Raw genomic sequence first — 8,323 nt, forward strand, 5'->3', positions numbered from 1 at the left:
TCACTTACATTGTTATTTATGCTACGTTTATTAATAGTTTTTGAAGCTTGCCTTTGCTTTACTAAATTTAAAAAAATGTATGAAGAATTTTTCTCCCCCTCTTCTATCCATTTCACTCTAGATCGTAAAGCTCCTTTAGCTTTCTCTGTATAGTAGTCATCCAACTCTGATGGAAAAATACGAAGTTCATTTTGTTCTATATCTCCAAGAAAATCTTTATCACCAAGGTCATTTAATCTAGATAAAACTGTTAACTGTCTTTTTTTTCCTAACAGAGGAAAACAATAGCTCATTACAGCAGAGCCATTTTTAACTCGATTTATTTTTAATTTGAGAAAAGCATGTGGCAAAAGAAAAAGAAAACCAAGCGGCAAATAGGGAGAAAAGCATTTGCCAAATGCTTATTTAAAAAGCTGTTTAAAATGTGTTTTGTGATTTATTAATACAATTTTTTACTGTTTGATTAATCAGCCTTTAAAACATGAATTAAATAAAAATACAGTAATAAAAGTGTCTATTTATTTATACATTTAAAATGTTTTTGTAATGCATTGTTTTATTGCCTAATTAAATGACTTTTAACCATCTGGGGTCTGAGGGTGTTTTGGGGCTCTGGAGAAGTTTTGACATGCACTGACATTTGTGTTGTTTTCAGTATCTTAAAAACATTTTAATGGCTAATGTGTGATAACACTGTAAACAGCACAAGTTGGTTTACAATAATACCTAAGCAGCATGTTTGTATGTGTTTGTGTTTTTGAGAAAGAAACGTTTATGCGTGGTTAGTGAAAAACTAAAATTTTGAAGTCACTGAAACAAGGCCGTGAAACACACAGAGAACATTTGTGCACAAGACTTTTGAGAACTGGATCTGGTAGTCTAGTGTTTTTGCTTCAAAATGATGTGAGAATCATCTTGTTCACTTACTCACAAAAAAACAATTCTATGAATTAAAATTTCTAAGTCACTTTCTGTGTGAAAATAGTTTATGCGAGAAGGCGTGAACTATCATTACTATGCAGAGAGTAACACCAGAGAAGACAAAGACCTGCATAATGAGCCATCAGACAGGTATGTGACTAAGAGTTTCAAGAAAGAATCTGAGAAAAAATAAGTTTATTTATATATTTTAATTTTTATATTTTATTTTTATATTATTTTTATATTGTGCTTCTAGCATGCCATCGTTCAAACAAAATAAGTAACTATAATAAAGCTTGTCGTTTGATGCCATGTCTCGGGGAGCGTTTACATTATCACCTGGCTGGCTCACCTCAGTTCATTTCCATATGAAATGCGCCTTCACTGCGGGCGGGATCACGTTCGCTGTAATGAGGCGACAGGAGAATCAGTACCTGCCCTTACTTTTATACGAATTACTTGAAAGATTATTTGTTTTCGACTTATATTGGTTAATGCAAAAGTAGACATATCAAGCTTTCTTTAGAAACATCTCACATGTTTCTTTGTCGAGTATTTGCTGAGTTTCAATTCATTTTAATGACGTGTTTTTCCTGACACAGTCTACTGTTGCGCGCTCCTCATGCAGGCTGTTTGTAATGTCAAAGCTTCGTGGGCCTGGTCGCAATAACTCTAATGAGCTCAGACTGAGAAGCTAGACATAGCGTTGCTTTCATACTGATTACTTTATCAAACAATATTTGTTTTCAACATGCATAGCTGCGTTTAAAAGTAGACACTTCAAGCTTTATAAAGATATGTGTCTCGTGTCTGGGTGTATTGTTTTCGCGGAGTTTCAGCGCATTTTGCTGACACGTTTCTAAAAACAGTTCCAGGAGAGAGAAAAGACAGAATGCCTACACTGTTTATTATCCTAGATTTGCAAAAGCACACACATTTGTTTTTGTTGTGAGTGTACACATTTAAAAAGAAGACACCTAACAGATTCGATTGATGTATTGATCTTATCTGTACGATCAAAACTGAAAGTGTAATTTAGGTTCATTTCAGCTCAATGAGGTAAAAACTTGTCAGAACGCGTATACGCTGTCTTCGACCCCAGGGGGTTAAAAACACAATTTAAACATATCTATTTATTTGTCCATTTAAATTGTGATTTATGTATATACATTTTTATGCTGGGCGAAGCAGTGGCGCAGTAGGTAGTGCTGTCGCCTCACAGCAAGAAGGTCGCTGGTTCAAGCCTCGGTTCAGTTGGTGTTGCTGTGTGGAGTTTGCATGTTCTCCCTGCATTCACGTGGGTTTCCTTAGGGTGCTCCAGTTTCCACCACAGTTCAAAGACATGCGGTACAGGTGAATTGGATAGGCTAGATTGTGTGTGTGTGTGTGTGTGTGTGTGTGTGTGTGTGTGTGTGTGTGTGTGTGTGTGTGTGTGTGTGTGTGTGTGTGTGTGTGTGTGTGTGTGTGTGTGTGTGTGTGTGTGTGTGTGTGTGTGTGTGTGTGTGTGTGTGTGTGTTCCAGACATGGGTTGCGGCTGAAAGGGCATCCGCTGTGTAAAAACTTGCTTGATAAGCTGGAAGAGTAGCAACCTTAAACAGGAATTGTAGCAACATAAAACAGGAATTGCATTGGCCAGGAATGGGACCCAGGTCTCCCACATGGCAGGCAAGAATTCTACCACTGAACCACCAATGCTGATATGCTCATACTGCTGTCCTAGTGGGGTGTGATTGCTGCAAGGCTGATACCCAGAGCTGGAAGAGCAGCTACACAAAACAGGAATTGCATTGGCTGGGAACCGGGCCCAGGTCTCCCACGTGGGAGGCAAGAGCTCTACCACTGGACCACCAATGCTGATATGCTTATACTGCAGCCCCAGTGGGGTGTGATTGCTGCAACGCTGTTACCCAGAGCTGGAAGAGTAGCAACACAAAACAGGATTTGTAATGGACGAGAATCGGACTACGGTCTTCTGCGTGGCAGGGTGAGAAATCTACCACTGAACAACCAATGCTGATATGTTTAAGCTGCAGCCCTAGTGGGGTGTGATTGCTGCAAGGCTGATACCCAGAGCTGGAAGAGTAGCAACACAAAACAGGAATTGCATTGACCGGGAATCGGACCCGGGTCTCCCGCGTGGCAGGCAAGAATTCTACCACTGAACCACCAATGCTGATAAGCTTATGCTACAGCCCTAGTGGGGTGTGATTGCTGCAAGGCTGTTACCCAGAGCTGGAAGAGTAGCAACACAAAACAGGAAAAGCATTGGGTGGGAATTGGACCCGGGTCTCGCGTGTAGCAGGCAAGGTTCCTACCACTGAACCACCAATGCTGACCTATGTTGTTCCTTGCCTTTGTATTGTGTGAGTGCTAAAGGGCCGTCAACCAGAGCTGAAAAAGGAGCCACACAAAACTGCATTTGTATTAGCCAGGAATCGACTCAAGGTCTCCCGCGTTGCAGGCGAGATTTCTACCACTGAACCAGCAATGATGATATGCTTATACTCCAGCCCTAGTGGGTTGTGATTGCTGCAAAATTGTTACCCAGAAATGGAAGAGTAGCAACACAAAACAGCACTTGCATTGGCCGGGAATCGGGTCTCCCGCGTGGCAGGCAAGAATTCTACCACTGAACCACCAATGCTGATATGCTTACACTGCAGCCCTAGTAGGGTGTGATTACTGCAAGGCTGTTACCCAGAGCTGGAAGAGTAGCTACACAAAACAGGAATTGTAATGGACGGGAATCGGACCATGGTCTTCTGTGTGGCAGGCAAGCAATCTACCACTGAACCAACAAAGCTGACTTGCTTATACTACAGCCCTAGTGTGGTGTGATTGATGCAAGGCTGTTACCCAGAGCTGGAAGAGTAGCAACACAAAACAGGAATTGCATTGGCCGGGAATCGGACCCGGGTCTCCCGCGTGGCAGGCGAGAATTCTACCACTGAACCACCAATGCTGACCCATGTTCTCCCTTGCCTTTGTGTTGTGTGAGTGCTAAAAGGCCGTCAACCAGAGCTGAAAAAAGGAGCCACACAAAACTGCACATGTTTTAGCCGGGAATCGACTCTAGGTCTCCTACGTGGCAGGCGAGCATTCTACCACTGAACCACCAATGCTGATATGCCTATCCTGCAGCCCTAGTGGGTTGTGATTGCTGCAAGGCTGTTACCCAGAGCTGGAAGAGTAACAACACAAAACCACACTTGCATTGGCCGGGAATCGGACCTGGGTCTCCCGCATGGCAGGTGAGAATTCTACCACTAAACCACCAATGCTGATATGCTTATAATGGATCCCTATTGGGGTGTGATTGCTGCAAGGCTGTTACCCAGAGCTGGAAGAGTAGCAACACAAAAGAGGAAATGCATTGGCCAGGAATCGGATCCGGGTCTCCCGCGTGGCAGGCGAGAATTCTTCCACTGAACCACCAATGCTGACCGATGTTGTGTTTTGCCTTTTTGTTGTGTGAGTGCTAAAAGGCCGTCAACCAGAGCTGGAAGAGTAGCAACACAAAATAGGAATTGGAATGGACGGGAATCTGACCAGGGTCTTTCACGGGGGAGGCGAGAAATCTACCACTGAACCACCATTGCTGATATGCTTATTCTGCAGCCCTAGTGGGGTGTGATTGATGCAAGGCTGTTACCCAAAGCTGAAAGAGTAGCTACACAAAACAGCACTTGCATTGGCCGGGAATCAGACCCGGGTCTCCCGCGTGGCAGGCGAGAATTCTACCACTGAACCACCAATGCTGACCCATGTTCTTCTTTGCCTTTGTGTTGTGTGAGTGCTAAAAGGCCGTCAACCAGAGCTGAAAAAGGAGCCACACAAAACTGCATTGTTATTAGCCAGGAATCGACTCAAGGTCTCCCAAGTGGCAGGCGAGATTTCTACCACTGAACCAGCAATGCTGATATGCTTATACTGCAGCCCTAGTGGGTTGTGATTGCTGCAAGGCTGTTACCCAGAGATGGAAGAGTAGCAATGTTTGCACCTTGACAGTGTTTTTAGACTTATAACTTTTAGAATTAGAGTTAATTGCATCTGAACAATATCTTTCAACCACTTAATATTATTAAGTAAATGATTTAATAACAGAAAAAAAATGCATTTTTCTAGGGAAATGTTATTTTAGAAATAATCGCGTTTTTCTATGCTATCATAAAGCCCTAAAACATATACATGTATATATCTATTTTTTGTCAAACAAAATAAACATTTACAACGAAGCTTGTCGTCTTTATAGTCTATTTTGTCTCCTTTTTTAACTTCCTCTATCCACTGCACCGCTTTATAAATCGCGCTTCCTGGAGGTCCCGCCCAGCGGCCAATCGGAGCGCACGTTCAGTGGAACTTTCTCAAAGAGCCAACGGCACGCTACATGACATGACCAAATTCGGAAGCACGCTTTGTGGAACTTTGCGTCGACCAATCCCGAGCCAGACGTCGGGCCAATCAGGAAGAAGGGAAAGTGGAACTGTGGAACGGGAAGGGAACCGAAGATTCTCCCGCAAGAGGCGCAAGGATGACACGCAAATCCGTGAAGCGCTCCATATTGCTTTTTTAGTGCGTGGGTAAAAGTACAAAAATGAAAAAAGACAAAAGGCTTTTCACGTTTCCAAATGGTGCATGACGATGGGTTTAGCAAATCGTGGGAGGTGCTGCTGGGTCAACTGGAAAGTCTACATGCATGGTGAAAAGGAATGTGGGATGCTTTGATCATTTGTTTTGTTGTGCTAATGCACTTCCAAAGCCCTTGCTTTAGTGGGATTGCCATAGGCTATCGTGACACTCTAATTTCCCCCCCGTCCATAAACTTGGTGACCTACTGCATCAATCAGTGTGCCTAGCACTGACAGGGCCAAAGCTCTGTAGTGCACGGCATACAAGTGGGAACATGGCTCTCCGGTGCCCACCACCCTGGAGGAACATTGCTGGGACTCGAGGCATACATATGCCCTGAGCCTGACCACTGGTCTGTGCTCGCTACGGTGGCACATATACTAAAATTGGATCTATACAGAGAAGATTAGCATGGCCCCTGCGAAAGGATGACACGCAAATCCGTGAAGCGCTCCATATTGCTGTTTTAGTGCGTGGGTAAAAGTACAGAAATGCAAAAAGACAAAAGGCTTTTCACGATTCCAAATGGTGCATGACGATGGGTTTAGCAAATCGTGGGAGGTGCTGCTGGGTCAACTGGAAAGTCTACATGCATGGTGAAAACGAATGTGGGATGCTTTGATCATTTGTTTTGTTGTGCTAATGCACTTCCAAAGCCCTTGCTTTAGTGGGATTGCCATAGGCTATCCTGACACTCTAATTTCCCCCTGTCCATAAACTTGGTGACCTACTGCATCAATCAGTGTGCCTAGCACTGACAGGGCCAAAGCTCTGTAGTGCACGGCATACAAGTGGGAACATGGCTCTCCGGTTCCCACCACCCTGGAGGAACATTGCTGGGACTCGAGGCGTACATATGCCCTGAGCCTGAGTGCTCACTACGGTGGCACATATACTAAAATTGGATTGATACAGAGAAGATTAGCATGGTCCCTGCGAAAGGATGACACGCAAATCCGTTAAGCGATCCATATTGCTGTTTTAGTGCGTGGGTAAAAGTACAGAAATGAAAAAAGACAAAAGGCTTTTCACGATTCCAAATGGTGCATGAGGATGGGTTTAGCAAATCGTGGGAGGTGCTGCTGGGTCAACTGGAAAGTCTACATGCATGGTGAAAACGAATGTGGGATGCTTTGATCGTTTGTTTTGTTGTGCTAATGCACTTCCAAAGCCCTTACTTTAGTGGGACTTTGCCATAGGCTATCCTGACACTCTAATTTCCCCCCGTCCATAAACTTGGTGACCTACTGCATCAATCAGTGTGCCTAGCACTGACAGGGCCAAAGCTCTGTAAAGCACGGGATACAAGTGGGAACATGGCTCTAGGATAGAAAGGAGAAAAGACAAAAGGTTTTTTACGATTCCAAATGGTGCATGAGCAGGGTTTTAGCTGTTGGGATAGTTTACAGTTTAACCCAAAGAATGACCAGTCTGATAGATGAAGAAGAGCTAGAGTCAGAGATTCAAATAAATAAATAAATCAAGTTTACCTAAGATAGTTTGCAGTTTCATCATCAGAAGCCAGCTTCAACACTCGCAATAAGTTCCTAGGCTGCTCTGCTTACAATCACCAATCAATAACAATTATACTCTGACATAATGTCATTTCCAACTGAACACTGTGATTATCAGTTGTCATGGAACAGGCAGATAGCAGCTCATAGCTGATATCTAATGAGAGAGAAAGAGAGTTTTGAGCAATCCAGAACTGTTAATGTATGTTTACTCAATTTAAACATACATTAAACATAACATTAACTTCAATAACATAATTTTATTGTAATCTTTTACTCAAGCCCGTCCTAAAACATATAAAACAGAGTTGACATGCTTTTTCAAAGTAATGCTGTTACAGTCAACAACAGTTTTAGATCTTTCAGGGGTTAACTGCATCCATCAAAGTATTATTTGAACCCCCATTTATGTTACTTATATATTACTAAAAATATTTAAATCCAACCATAAAGCTGCTTGTTTGCACAGACTTACATGGCACATTTTTTATTCAGACATGTCTCTGTTACTTTTACAGCCAAAAGTCAAAAGTCATGGTGAGGGCTAAACCAAGATAACAGTGCACTCACACAGAATCTCATCTTCTAAGACAAAACATAAGCTATTCTTTATTCCCATAATTTTACTGTCAGTTTCTGTGCTTGTGCTTTTTGCTACTAGACACTCAATATTTAGATTTTAGCTTTTCATTGACAATTAATTGCCAAAGGCATTTTTTTTCCTAAAATCGGTTCTAAAATCATTTTAAACCTGAGAGCTTAGCTGAGCCATTTACTGCATTCTGCTCCCATCTGTTTCTTTTTATATCAGAGTTTAACACCAAAAGTTGAGAATGAAATCTTACTAACAGCGCTTAGCTTTTGCTTGATTAATCTGCAAACCATCCCAAGATGTGGAAACTGTCCAGATCGGTCCAATCCAGTTAGGGTCATATTTTTTTTCGGGATTGCTCCTGGTGCATCATTGATCAATCAACCTCGCCCTAATATTTCTAGGTTTCTTGTCTGACTTTTGTGGCCACTACTATCTAATGGATACCGATTAAGATGTTATTTAAGAATTTATTTATTTATTTAACTATTTCTTTCCCTAATAATCTGACCTACTCTATTCTTAGGATTCAGGCCCTTTTGTCTGTGAAACAGCAAGATAGCAGTGGTGGAACTAATTACAATCTCGGGTTAATTTAGTCCACTACTAAATAAAAACCAGTCCAAGTTTTATCCCCGAGAATGTCCTAAAAGCCTCTTACACACCC

General features: G+C 42.3%; 5 non-coding genes across 5 annotated transcripts; 2 read left to right on the plus strand and 3 right to left on the minus strand.

Annotated features, from left to right (window-relative positions):
* Window positions 1-3,023: 3,023 nt before the first annotated feature.
* Window positions 3,024-3,094, minus strand: trnag-gcc (transfer RNA glycine (anticodon GCC)). Its single transcript has one exon. It is a non-coding gene; the product is annotated as a tRNA-Gly (tRNA).
* Window positions 3,095-3,812: 718 nt separating this feature from the next.
* Window positions 3,813-3,883, minus strand: trnag-gcc (transfer RNA glycine (anticodon GCC)). Its single transcript has one exon. It is a non-coding gene; the product is annotated as a tRNA-Gly (tRNA).
* Window positions 3,884-4,608: 725 nt separating this feature from the next.
* trnag-gcc (transfer RNA glycine (anticodon GCC)) lies at window positions 4,609-4,679 on the minus strand. Its single transcript has one exon. It is a non-coding gene; the product is annotated as a tRNA-Gly (tRNA).
* Window positions 4,680-5,906: 1,227 nt separating this feature from the next.
* Window positions 5,907-6,013, plus strand: LOC137489852 (U6 spliceosomal RNA). Its single transcript, XR_011009213.2, has one exon. It is a non-coding gene; the product is annotated as a U6 spliceosomal RNA (small nuclear RNA).
* A 408-nt stretch (window positions 6,014-6,421) lies between these two features.
* On the plus strand, window positions 6,422-6,528 carry LOC141382076 (U6 spliceosomal RNA). The gene has a single exon (XR_012403022.1). It is a non-coding gene; the product is annotated as a U6 spliceosomal RNA (small nuclear RNA).
* Window positions 6,529-8,323: the final 1,795 nt, after the last annotated feature.

The sequence above is a fragment of the Danio rerio genome, chromosome 4 (genome assembly GCF_049306965.1).
Source record: "Danio rerio strain Tuebingen ecotype United States chromosome 4, GRCz12tu, whole genome shotgun sequence".
In the NCBI taxonomy this organism is placed as follows: Eukaryota; Metazoa; Chordata; class Actinopteri; order Cypriniformes; family Danionidae; genus Danio; species Danio rerio.